This window comes from Arachis stenosperma, chromosome 1 (assembly GCF_014773155.1).
Source record: "Arachis stenosperma cultivar V10309 chromosome 1, arast.V10309.gnm1.PFL2, whole genome shotgun sequence".
Classification (NCBI taxonomy): domain Eukaryota; kingdom Viridiplantae; phylum Streptophyta; class Magnoliopsida; order Fabales; family Fabaceae; genus Arachis; species Arachis stenosperma.
Genome location: NC_080377.1, coordinates 85154722 through 85169027, shown reverse-complemented (window position 1 = coordinate 85169027; position 14306 = coordinate 85154722). Strand labels below are relative to the sequence as shown.

Genomic DNA, 14306 nt, shown 5'->3' with positions numbered 1-14306 from the left:
AGGGTTCACCCATGTAATTCACCTCTGCCATTGCAGGGTCCTCAGGATCATAAGCTTCTTCTTCAGAAGATGCCTCTTTAGTACTGTTGGATGCATTTTTCTATCCATTCAGACTCTGAGAGATCATGTTGACTTGCTGATTCAACATTTTGTTCTGAGCCAATATGGCATTCAGAGCATCAATTTTAAGAACTCCCTTCCTTTGAGGCGTCCCATTACTCACAGGATTCCTCTCAGAAGTGTACATGAATTGGTTATTTACAACCATGTCAATAAGTTCTTGAGCTTTTGCAGGCATTTTCTTTAGGTGAATGGATCTACCTGTCAGAAGGACACCTTTTGGTCAACTTCTTGTATCTTTCCCAAGCTTCATAAAGGGATTCACCATCTTTTTGTTTGAAGGTCTGAACATCCACTCTGAGCTTGCTCAGTTTTTGAAGAGGAAAGAACTTAGCCAAGAAGGCCGTGACTAGCTTATCCCAAGAGTCCAGGCTATCTTTAGGTTGTGAGTCCAACCATATTCTATTTTGAAATTCAATTTTGAAAAGATAGGAAGTTAGAAAAGATTTTTGAAATCAATTTTGAAAAAGATATGATTGAAAAAGATATTTTGGAAAGGATTTGATTTTCAAAATTAAAATTGATTACTTGACTAACAAGAAACTAAAAGATATGATTCTAGAATTTAAAGATTGAACCTTTCTTAACAAGAAAGTAACAACCTCCAAATTTTTGAATCAATCATATTAATTGTTAGTAAAGTTTTTGAAATTTTGAAATAAAGATAAGAAAAAGATTTTGAAAATCAAATAAGAAAAATTTCGAAAAATAATAAGAAAAATGAAAAAGGTTTGATTTTTGAAAAAGATTTTGAAAAGATGGGATTTTTAAAATTGAAATCTTGACTTGACTAACAAGAAACAACTTATTTTAAAAAATTTTTATTAAGTCAACCCAAAGATTTTGAATTTTTGAGAGAAATAAGGAAAAGATATTTTTTATTTTTGAATTTTTAATGATGAGAGAGAAAAACAAAAGATATCATTTTTGTATTTTTCTCTTTTTTTTTCAGTAAACAGCAAGATTGACACAAGACATGAAAAATTAAGATCAAAACAAAGAAAACATGCAAGAACACTATGAATGTCAAGATGAACACCAAGAACACTTTGAAGATCAAGATGAACATCAAGACTTATTTTTAAAAATTTTTCAAGAAAAGAAAAACATGCAAGACACCAAACTTAGAAATTTTCAATGTTTTGACACTATTAATGCAAGAATGCATATGAAAAACAACAAAAGACACAAAACAAAAAAATATGAAGATCAAACAAGAAGACTTATCAAGAACAACTTGAAGATCATGAAGAACACCATGTATGAGTTTTCGAAAAATGCATAAATTTTTTTAAAAACATGCAATTAACACCAAACTTAAAAATTGACACTAGACTCAAACAAGAAACATAAAATATTTTTGGTTTTATGATTTTACAAATTTTTTGTATTATTTTTTTTCAAAAATTATTTTTTTTGAAAAACGAAAACAAAGAAAAAAAATTTTTTGAAAAATTTTTGAAAACTTTTTGGAAAATAAAACAAGAAGAAAATTACCTAATCTGGGCAACAAGATGAATCGTCAGTTGTCCAAACTCGAACAATCCCCGGCAACGGCGCCAAAAACTTGATAGGCAAAATTGTGATTTACCCTTTTCATAACTTGAACAATTCTTAGAAATGGCTCCAAAAACTTGGTGCACACTACTATGGTTCACTCACATTCTTCACAACTTCGCACAACTAACCAGCAAGTGCACTGGGTCGTCCAAGTAATAAACCTTACGTGAGTAAGGGTCGATCCCACGGAGATTGTTGGTATGAAGCAAGCTATGGTCATCTTATAAATCTCAGTTAGGCGGATTCTAATGGTTATGATGGTTTTCGAATATAAAATAAATAAAGCATAAAATAGAGATAGAGATACTTATGTAAATCATTGGTGGGAATTTCAGATAAGTGTATGGAGATGCTTTGTCCCTTCTGAATCTCTGCTTTCCTACTGCCTTCATCCAATCCTTCATACTCCTTTCTATGGCAAGCTGTATGTAAGGCGTCACCGTTGTCAATGGCTACTTCCCATCCTCTCAGTGAAAATAGTCCAAATGCTCTGTCACAGCACGGCTAATCATCTGTCGGTTCTCGATCATGTCGGAATAGAATCCATTGATTCTTTTGCGTCTGTCACTACGCCCAAGAATCGTGAGTTTGAAGCTCGTCACAGTCATCCAATCCTTGAATCCTACTCAAAATACCACAGACAAGATTTAGACCTTCCGGATTCTCAAAAATGCTGCCAATGGGTTCTAGCTTATACCATGAAGATTCTGATTAAGGAATCCAAGAGATATGCGCTTGATCTAAGGTAGAACGGAAGTGGTTGTCAAGCACGCGCTCATAAGGATGGATGATGATGAGTGTCACGGATCATCATATCCATCAGGTTGAAGGGCAGCGAATATCTTAGAATATGAATAAGCTTGAATCGAATAGAAGAACAATAATAATTGCATTAATTCTCGAGGTACAGCAGAGCTCTACACCTTAATCTATGGTGTGTAGAAACTCCACCGTTGAAAATACATAAGTGATCAAGGTTCAGGCTTGGTCGAATGGCCAGCCCCTAAAGTCTAAGAACTAAACGTCCAAAGATAGATACCAAGATGTCTAATACAATAGTAAAATGTCCTATTTATACTAGACTAGCTACTAGGGTTTATAGAAATAAGTCTAAGTGCAGAAATCCACTTCCGGGGCCCACTTTGGTGTGTGCTTGGGCTGAGCTTGAGCTTTACACGTGTAGAGGCTTCTCTTGGGATTAAACGCCAAGTTGTAACGTCTGTTTGGCGTTTAACTCTGGTTTGTGACGTGTTTCTGGCGTTTTACTCCAGAATGCAGCATGGAACTGGCGTTGAACGCCAGTTTTCGTCGTCTTGCCTAGAATAAAGTGTGGACTATTATATATTGCTAGAAAGCCCTGGATGTCTACTTTCCAATACAGTTAAGAGCGCGCCATTTGGAGTTCTGTAGCTCCACAAAATCTATTTCGAGTACAGGGAGGTCAAAATCCAACAGCATCAGCAGTCCTTTTTCAGCCTGAATCAGATTTTTGCTCAGGTCCCTCAATTTCAGCCAGAAAATACCTGAAATCACAGAAAAACACACAAACTCATAGTAAAGTCCAGAAATGTAAATTTTGCATAAAAACTAATGAAAATATCCCTAAAAGTAGCTAGATCCTACTAGAAACTACCAAAAAACAATGCCAAAAAGCATATAAATTATCCGCTCATCAGCTATCTCTTGAAGGGCCAAGCACCCCACAGACTAAAAGAGCATCCACCTCCAAAATAAAGGTTGTTGAGTCCTAATCTTTGCCTTAACTCTCTGAAATTGTTCTTATTAGGAATTTACCTTAGAAGTTATATATGAGTAGTAGTAATTAGTAGTTTTATATTGATTTTATCTCCAATTAAGATATAATTTATTTTTTTCATCATCATCAAACATAAATAAAATAGCAGATTTTTAGAATAAGGAGGCAATAATTTTTTTCGAGTTTTTAATAAGGAAAATTCTAATTATTTATATGTGGTGGCAATACTTTTTGTCTTCTGAATGAATGCCTGAACAGTGCATATTTTTTATATTGAATTTTATGAATATTAAAATTATTGGCTCCTGAAAGAATGATGAACAAGAGAAATGTTACTGATGATCTGAAAAATCATGAAATTGATTCTTGAAGCAAGAAAAAGTAGTGAAAAAAAAAAGAAGGAGCAGCAGAAAAAGCCAATAGCCCTTTAAACCAAAAGGCAAGGGTAAAAAGGATCCAAGGCTTTGAGCATCAATGGACAGGAGGGCCTAAAGGAATAAAATCCTGGCCTAAGCGGCTAAATCAAGCTGTCCCTAACCATGTGCTTGTGTCATGAAGGTCCAGGTGAAGAGCTTGAGACTGAGTGGTTAAAGTCGTGATCCAAAGCAAAAGAGTGTGCTTAAGAACTCTGGACACCTCTAATTGGGGACTTTAGCAAAGCTAAGTCACAATCTGAAAAGGTTCACCCAGTTATGTGTCTGTGGCATTTATGTATCCGGTGGTAATACTAGAAAACAAAGTGCTTAAGGCCACGGCCAAGACTCATAAAGTAGCTGTTTTTAAGAATCAACATACTAAACTAGGAGAATCAATAATACTATCTGATTTCTGAGTTCCTATGGATGCCAATCATTCTGAATTTCAAAGGATAAAGTGAGATGTCAAAACTGTTCAGAAGCAAAAAGTTACTAGTCCCGCTCATCTAATTAGAATCTGAGCTTCACTTAAAACTCTGAGATATTATTGTTTCTTGATTTCTTTTTATCCTATTTTATTTATCTAGTTGCTTGGGGACAAGCAACAGTTTAAGTTTGGTGTTGTGATGAGCGGATATTTTATACGCTTTTTGGGGGTAATTTCATGTAGTTTTTAGTATGTTTTAGTTAGTTTTTAGTATATTTTTATTAGTTTTTAGGCAAAATTTATATTTCTGGACTTTACGATGAATTTGTGTGTTTTTCTGTGATTTCAGGTATTTTCTGGCTGAAATTGAGGGAGCTGAGCAAAAATCTGATTCAGGCTGAAAAAGGACTGCTGATGCTGTTGGATTCTGACCTCCCTGCACTCGGAATAGATTTTTTGGAGCTAAAAAAGTCCAATTGGCGCGCTCTCAATTGGGTTGGAAAGTAGACATCCAGGGCTTTCCAGCAATATATAATAGTCTATACTTTTCTAGAAGATAAATGACTTAAACTGGCGTTTAACGCCAGTTTCATGTTCCATTCTGGCGTCAAACGCCAGAAACAGGTTACCAGTTGGAGTTAAACGCCCAAAACAGGTTACAACCTGTTGTTTAACTCCAGAAACAACCCAGACACGTGAAAAGCTCAAGTCTCAGCCCCAGCACACACCAAGTGGGCCCCAGAAGTGGATTTCTGCACTATCTATCTTAGTTTACTCATTTTCTGTAAACCTAGGTTACTAGTTTAGTATTTAAACAACTTTTAGAAATTTATTTTGTATCTCATGACATTTTAGATCTGAACTTTGTACTTTTTGATGGCATGAGTCTCTAAACTCCATTGTTGGGGGTGAGGAGCTCTGCAGTGTCTCGATGAATTAATGCAATTATTTCTGTTTTCTATTCAAACACGCTTGTTTCTATCTAAGATATTCATTCGCACTTTAATATGAAGAAGGTGATAATCCGTGACACTCATCACCATTCTCAACCTATGAACGCATGCCTGACAACCACCTCTATTCTACATTAGATTGAATGAGTATCTCTTAGATTCCTTAATCAGAGTCTTCGTGGTATAAGCTAGAATCCATTGGCAGCATTCTTGAGAATCCGGAAAGTCTAAACCTTGTCTGTGGTATTTTGAGTAGGATTCAGGGATTGAATGATTGTGATGAGCTTCAAACTCACAAGGGTTGGGCATAGTGACAGACGCAAAAGGATCAATGGATCCTATTCCAGCATGAGTGAGAACCGACAGATGATTAGCTGTGTGGTGACAGCGCACCTGGACCATTTTCACTGAGAGGACGGATGGTAGCCATTGACAACGATGATCCACCAACACACAGCTTGCCATAGAAGGAACCTTGCGTGCGTGAAGAAGAAGACAGGGAGAAGAAGAAATTCAGAAGACAAAGCATCTCCAAAACTCCAACATATTCTCCATTACTGCGTAACAAACACTCATTTCATGCTCTTTCACTTTTTATAATTGAAACTAAAGAACCCTATTGGTATCCTGACTAAGAATAATAAGATAACCATAGCTTGCCTCAAGTCGGCAATCTCCGTGGGATCGACCCTTACTCACGTAAGGTATTACTTGGACGACCCAGTGCACTTGCTGGTTACTTGTGCGGAATTACATAGTGTGAGTGTAATTTTCGTGCACCAGTTGCAGCCAACCAATTCATGTAACCTTTTGAGAGGAATCCTGTGAACAATGGGATAGCTCAGAAGAAAGGAGTCTTGGAAGTTGACACTCTAAATGCCATATTGGCTCAAAACAAGATCTTGACCCAGCAGGTCAATATGATCTCTCAGCACTTGACTCAAGTGCAAGCTGCAACTAGCAGCACTCATGACACCTCCTATGATGGAGATGCCTATGATCCAGATCAACCCATGACAGAAGAGGTGAATTACATGGGAGAACCCTATGGAAACATCTACAACTCTTCATGGAGAAATCATCCTAACCTTTCATGGAAGGATCAACATAAGCCTCAGCAAGGCTTCAACAATAATTAAGGTGGAAGAACCAAGAATAAGTTCAACAACAGACCACCATTCCCATTTTATCATCAACAGGCAGAGACTTCTAAGCAGAGTCTTTCTGACTTAGCAACTATAGTCTCTAAACTCTCTAAGACCACTCACAGTTTCATAACAAAAACCAGGTCCTCCATCAGAAATCTGGAGGTACAAATTGGTCAACTGAGCAAGAGAATCCCTGAGACCCCTCCTAACACTCTTCCTAGTAATACTGAAGTGAACCCAAGAGAAAAGTGCAAGGCCATCACTGAAAAGACTGAGGCTGAATCTGAAAAGGATGCAATGGAGTTGAACACCAGTAAAGAAGTCCTTACTGGGCGTTCAACGCCCACAAGGAAGACCTTACTAGGCGTTCAACACCCAAGGAGGCACCATCATTGGCGTTGAACCCCAGTAAGGAAGACCTTACTGGGCGTTCAACGCCCAACAAGCCACCATCACTGGCGTTCAATGCCAGTAAGGAGCACCTTACTGGGCGTTGAACACCCAAGGGAACACAAAAGCTGGCGTTGAACGCTAGTGAAGGTATTCAATCTGGGCATTCAACGCCCAAAGAAACACAAGTCCTGGTATTGAATGCCATAATTAGGATAGTTGGCAACCCTAAGCCCACTGAGAACTTCCCTATTGAAGAACTGATAAAACCCAAGGTTCTTGAGGAGCCCATTGAAGTTTCCTTGAATTCTTGGTTAAGGATCATAGAATCTGTAGAGTACTCTTCCTCTGATGAAGAAGAGGAAACTAGGGAAGAGCAAGTTGCTCGATACCTAGGAATTCTGATGAAGCTGAATGCCAAGTTGTTTGGCATAGAGCCATTGGAGGAAGAACCTCCAGTGCCCACCAAGGAACTCAATGCCTTGGTTCAGCAGAAACTATCTCAGAAGCTGTCGGATCCCGGACACTTCCTGATTCCCTGCACCATAGGCACCATTACCTATGATAAGGCTCTGTGGTACCTAGGGTCAAGCATAAACCTTATGCCACTCTCTGTAATGGAGAAGTTGGAAATCTTTAAGGTACAAGGGAAAAGAACCTCACTAGAGATGGCAGACAAGTCAATGAAAAAGGCTTATGGTCGTGTAGAGGACGTCTTAGTAAAGTTGAGAACCTTTACATCCCTGCAGATTTCATAATCTTGGATACTTGGAAGAAAGAGAATGAATCCATCATCCTTGGAAGACCCTTCCTAGCCGCTGCCAATGTCATCATTGATGTAGCCAAAAAAGAGCTAACTCTACAGTTATGGGAGGATCACATCCTGTTCAAGATGCCTAACCCTAACTTTCCCTCTGATAGAAGAGAAACAGTTGTGCAACACCTAGTGTTCCAACCCTCTCTCTCAGTGCGAAGTTATACAGAACCCCCAGACACCAACTCTAAGTTTAGTGTTGGGCAGCCATTATCAATCCTTGAGAATAAACGTACTAAGAAGAAAGTACCTAAAGGCCGGAGAGATAAGAAAATCCCCACTGAAGGCCTCTCACCTGGCATGAGAGTAATCTTCATTGATAACCCAGTCATTCCACACGCTGTGAATAGGATCTTGTCTCTAGAACATGTGGAACTTATCCATGAGAGCACAGGTAAGAAGTTCACTGTAAGGGGCAAAATTTTGAGCCCTTATCCATCTCTGTAAGGAGCTAACCATCAAACTAGTGACATTAAAGAAATGCTTGTTGGGAAGCAACTCATCAATAATTAATGTTTTCTCTTTCTTTAGTTTATTTAAGTTATTTTAGTTTAATTTTCATATTTGTTTAAGTTTGTGACCATGTGCAATAGTAAGAACAGAAATAGAAATAGTCAGAGCAAAAAATAGAACACCCTGGAGTAGATCCTTTGCTGGCGTTGAACGCCAGCTAGGGAGGCCAGAGTGGGCATTCAACGCCCATAAGGAGCAATATTACTGGCATTGAACGCCAGTCAGGGGGCTGAACTTGGGTGTTCAACGCCCCAACAGAGGCACAGACCTGGCGTCAAACGCCATGAAGGAGGTCCCTCAAGGGCATTCAACACCCAAGAAGAGCATGGTGCACGAAATCGTGATCTCACACACTTTCTTAACAACTCTGCGTAGCTGACCAGCAAGTGCACTGGGTCGTCCAAGTAATATCTTACGTGAGTAAGGGTCGATCCCACGGAGATTGTCGGCTTGAAACAAGCTATGGTCATCTTGTAAATCTCAGTCAGGCAGATTCAAATGGTTATGGGATTTTGATAATTAAAAAATAGATAAAACGTAAAATAGGATAGAGATACTTATGTAATTCATTGGTAGGAATTTCAGATAAGCGTATGGAGATGCTTTGTTCCTTTTGAATCCCTGCTTTCCTACTGCTTTCATCCAGCCATGCGTAAGTGATGAAGGTCCAGGCATGGCCGAATGGCCAGCCCCCTAAGCGTGATCAAGAGATCAACAGTGATATAAAGATAGTCTCAAAAATCATCTAAAGATCTCCCAATTTGAAAATACAATAGTAAAAAGTCCTATTTATAATGACTAGTAACCTAGGGTTTATAGAGATAAGTAAATGATGCAGAAATCCACTTTCGAGGCCCACTTGGTGTGTGCTTGGGCTGAGCATTGAAGTTTTCACGTGCATAGGCTTTTCTTGGAGTTAAACGCCAGCTCTAGTGCCAGTTTGGGCGTTTAACTCCCGCTTTTATGCCAGTTCTAGCGTTTAACCCCAGAAAATGGTAGAAAGTTGGCGTTAAAACGCCAGTTTGCGTTATCAAAACTCAGGCAAAGTATGGACTATTATATATTTCTGGAAATCCCAAGATGTCTACTTTCCAAAGAATTTGAGAGCGCAACAATTGGGTATCTGTAGCTTCAGAAAATCCATTTTGAGTGCAAAGAGGTCAGAATCCAACAACATCTACAGTCCTTTTTCAGCCTCTCAATCAGATTTTTGCTCAAGTCTCTCAATTTCAACCAGAAAATATCTAAAATCATAGAAAAACACACAAACTCATAGTAAAGTTCAGAAATATGATTTTTGGATAAAAACTAATAATTATATACTAAAAACTAACTAAATCATACTAAAAACTACCTAAAAACAATGCCAAAAAGCGTATAAATTATCCGCTCATCACAACACCAAACTTAAATTGTTGCTTGTCCCCAAGCAACTGAAAACAAAATAGAATAAAAAGAAGAGAATATACAATAAATTCCAAAATATCAATGAAGCTTAGCTTCAATTAGATGAGCGGGACTAGTAGCTTTTTGCTTCTGAACAGTTTTGGCATCTCACTTTATCCTTTGAAGTTCAAAATGATTGGCATCTCTAGGAATTTAGAATTAAGATAGTGTTATTGATTTTCCTAGTTCAGTATGTTGATTCTTGAACACAGCTACTTTATGAGTGTTGGCCGTGACCCTAAGCACTTTGTTTTCCAGTATTACCACCGGATACATAAATGCCACAGACACATAACTGGGTGAACCTTTTCAGATTGTGACTCAGCTTTGCTAAAGTCCCCAGTTAGAGGTGTCCAGAGTTCTTAAGCACACTCTTTCTGCATTGGATCACGACTTTAACCACTCAGTCTCAAGCTTTTCACTTGGACCTTCATGACACAAGCACATGGTTAGGGACAGCTTGATTTAGCCGCTTATGCCAGAATTTTATTTCTTTGGGCCCTCTTATCTACTGATGCTCAAAGCCTTGGATCCCTTATACCCTTGCCTTTTGGTTTAAAGGGCTATTGGCTTTTTCTGCTTGCTTTTTCTTTTTTTTTCTTTTTCTTTTTTGCCATTTTTTTCGCAAGCTTTGTTATTCACTATTTTTTCTTGCTTCAAGAATCAATTTTATGATTTTTCATATTATCAATAACATTTTTCTTTTTTCATCATTCTTTCAAGAGCCAACAATTTTAACATTCATAAACTTCACTATCAAAATTATGCACTGTTCAAGTATTCATTCAGAAAAGAAAAGGTATTGCCACCACATCAAAATAATCAAACTAATTTCAAGATAAATTTCGAAATTCAAGTACTTCTTGTTCTTTTGTAATTAGGCACATTTTTTATTTAAGAAAGGTGAAGGGTTCACAGGACATTCATAGCCTTAAGACATAGATACTAGACACTAATGATCATGTAATGAAGACATAAACATAGATAACACATGAAGCATAAAAATAAAAAAACAGAAAGATAAGAACAATGAAATCAAGGAACGGGTCCACCTTAGTGATGGCGGATAGTTCTTCCTCTTGAAGATCCAATGGAACGCTTGAGCTCCTCTATGTCTCTTCTTTGCCTTTGTTGCTATTCCCTCATGGCTATTTGATCCTCTCTAATTTCATGGAGAATAATGGAGTGCTCTTGGTGCTCCATCCTTAGTTGCTCCATATTGGAACCCAAATCTCCCAATGAGGTGTTGAGTTGCTCCCAATAGTTATGTGGAGGAAAATGCATCCCTTGAGGCATCTCAGGGATTTCTTGATAAGGGACTTCCTCATGCTCTTGTTGAGGTCCATAAGTGGGCTCTCTTGTTTGCTCCATCCTCTTTTTAGTGATGGGCTTGTCCTCCTCAATGAGGATGTCTTCCTCTATGACAATTTCGGCTAAATTGCATAGGTGACAAATGAGATGAGGGAAGGCTAACCTGGCCAAAGTGGAAGTCTTGTCAGCCACCTCATAGAGTTCTAGAAATATGACCTCATGAACTTCTACTTCCTCTCCAATCATGATGTTTTGGATCAGATAGCCCAATCTACAGTCACTTTGGATCGGTTGCTAGTAGGAAAGATGGAGCGTTGGATGAATTCCAACCATCCTCTATTCACGGGTTTAAGGTCATGCCTTTTCAATTGAACCGGCTTGCCTTTGGAGTCTCTTTTCCACTGAGCTCCTTCCACACATATGTCCATGAGAACTTGGTCCAACCTTTGATCAAAGTTGACCCTTCTAGTGTAGGGGCGTGAATCTCCTTGCATCATTGGCAAGTTGAATGCCAACCTTACATTTTTTGAACTAAAATCTAAGTATTTCCCCCGAACCATTGTAAGCCAATTCTTTGGGTTCTGGTTCACACTTTGATCATGGTTCTTGGTGATCCATGCATTAGCATAGAACTCTTGAACCATTAATATTCTGACTTGTTGAATGGGATTGGTGAGAACTTCCCAACCTCTTCTTTGAATCTCATGTTGGATCTCCGGATACTCATTCTTTTTTAGCATGAAAGGGACCTCATGGATCACTTTCTTCTTGGCCACAACTTTATAGAAGTGGTCTTGATGGACCTTTGAGATAAATCTCTCCATCTCCCATGACTCAAAGGTGGAAGCTTTTGCCTTCCCTTTCCTCTTAATAGAGGTTTCTCTGGCCTTATGTGCCATAAATGGTTATGGAAACATAAAAAGCAATTCTTTTTCCATACCAAACGTAAAAGGTTTGCTCGTCCTTGAGCAAAGGAAGAAAGAAGGACGAAGAAGAAGAAGAAATGGAGAAGATGGAGAGTTGTGAGTGGTTCGGCCAAGGGGGAGAAGAAGTGTTTGTGATGTGTGAATTTGAAGGATGGATGAGGGGTTTATATAGGAGAGGAAAGAGAGGGTAGGGTTCGTGTATTAGGGGTTGGGTTTGGGAGGAAAAGGATTTGAATTTGAATGGTGAGGTGGGTGGGGTTGTTGGGGAAGAGTGGGTGGAGGTGATTGGTGAAGAGGTGATGGGGAAGAGAAATGGAGGTGATTGGTGAGGAATATTTGGGGAAGGGTGTTATGGGAAGGTGTGAAGAAGAGAGAGAGTGAGTTGAGGTAGGTGAGGATCATGTGGGGTCCACAGATCCTGAGGTGTCAAGGATTTCTCATCCCTGCACCATTTTGGCGTGTAAACGCCCCTTTGAGTGCCAATCCTGGCGTTAAACGCTAGGTTGCTGCCCATTTTTGGCGTTTAACGCCAGCTTTTCTTCCCTTTCTGGCATTTAACGCCAGCTTAGTGCCCTTTTCTGGTGTTAAACGCTAGTCTGGTGCCCTTTTCTGGCGTTAAACGCCTAGAATGGTGCCAGACTGGACGTTTAACGCCCATTCTGCTACCCTTACTGGCATTTAAACGCCAGTAAGCTCATTCTCCAGGGTGTGTTATTTTCAATGCTATTTTTTATTTTTGCTTTTGTTTTTGTGACTCCACATTATCATCATCCTAAAGACAACATAAAATAACAGTGGAAAATAGAAATTCAACATAGATAAGTAAAAATTGGGTTGCCTCCCAATAAGCGTTTCTTTAATGTCAATAGCTTGACAGTGAGCTCTCATGGAGCTTCACAGATACTCAGAGCATGATGATGGCCTCTTAACACCAAACTTAGAGTTTAAATGTGGGGGCTCTGTTTGACTCTGTATTGAGAGAAGCTTTTCATGCTTTTTCTCCATGTGTACAGAAGGAGATCCTTAAGCCTTAAACACAAGGTAGTCCTCATTCACTTGAAGGACCAACTCTCCTCTGTCAACATCAATCACAGCTTTTACTGTGGCTAGGAAGGGTCTTCCAAGGATGATGGATTCATCCTCATCCTTTCCAGTGTCTAGGATTATGAAGTCAGCAGGGATGTAAAGGCCTTCAACCTTTACCAAGACATCCTCTACAAGTCCATAAGCCTGTTTCTTTGATTTGTCAGCCATCTCCAGTGAGATTCTTACAGCTTATACCTCAAAGATCCCTAGTTTCTCTATTACAGAAAGTGACATGAGGTTTACACTTGACCCCAGGTCACACAGAACCTTCTCAAAGGTTATGGTGCCAATGGTGCAAGGTATTAAAAACCTTCCGGGATCCGGTTTCTTTTGAGGTATCTTTAGCTGAGTCAAAGCGTTTAGTTCATTAATGAGCAATGGAGGTTCATCCTCCCAAGTCTCATTACCAAATAATTTGGCATTCAGCTTCATGATTGTTCCTAGATACTGAGCAATTTGCTCTTCAGTAGTAATTTCATCTTCTTCAGAAGAAGAATATTCTTCAGAGCTCATGAATGGTGATAAAAAGTTCAATGGAATCTCTATGGTCTCTAGATGAGTCTCAGATTCCTTTGGTTCCTCAGGAGGGAACTCCCTAGTGGTCAATGGATGTCCCATGAGGTCTTCCTCAATGGGAATCACTGCCTTTCCCTCCTCTACAGGTTTGGCCATGTTGGACGTGTGGATGGCCTTGCACTCTCTTTTTGGATTCTCTTCTATATTACTTGGGAGAGTGCTAGGAGGAGTTTTAGTAACTCTTTTACTCAGCTGACCCACTTGTGCCTCCAAATTTCTGATGGAGGACCGTGCCTCAGTCATGAAACTGAGAGTGGCCTTGGATAGATCAGAAAATATGTTTGCTAAGCCAGGGATGCTCTGCTCAGAATTTTCTGTCTGTTGCTAAGAAGATAATGGAAAAGGTTTGCTATTACCAAACCTATTTCTCCCACCATAATTGTTATTGAAGCCTTGTTGAGGCTTCTGTTTGTCCTTCCATGAGAGATTTGGATGATTTCTCCATAAAGAATTATAGGTGTATCCATAGTGTTCTCCCATGTAATTCACCTCTTCCATTACAGGGTTCTCAGGATCATAAGCTTCTTCTTCAGAAGATGCTTCTTTATTACTGCTGGATGCAGCTTACAATCCAGTCAGATTCTAAGAAATCATATTGACTTGCTGAGTCAATAATTTTTTTTGAGCCAATATGGCATTCAGAGTATCAATCTCAAGAACTCCTTTCTTCTGAGTTGTCCCATTGTTCACAGGATTTCTTTCAGAAGTGTACATGAACTGGTTATTTGCAACTATTTCAATGAGTTCCTGGGCTTCTGTAGGCATTTTCTTCAGATGAATAGATCCACCTGCAGAATGGTCCAATGACATCTTGGATAACTCAGACAGACCATCATAGAAGATACCTATGATGCTCCATTCTGA

At 39.1% G+C, this 14306-nt stretch overlaps 1 non-coding gene across 1 annotated transcript; it reads left to right on the top strand.

Annotated features, from left to right (window-relative positions):
* Positions 1-318: 318 nt before the first annotated feature.
* Positions 319-425, top strand: LOC130951805 (small nucleolar RNA R71). Its single transcript, XR_009074108.1, has one exon. It is a non-coding gene; the product is annotated as a small nucleolar RNA R71 (small nucleolar RNA).
* Positions 426-14306: the final 13881 nt, after the last annotated feature.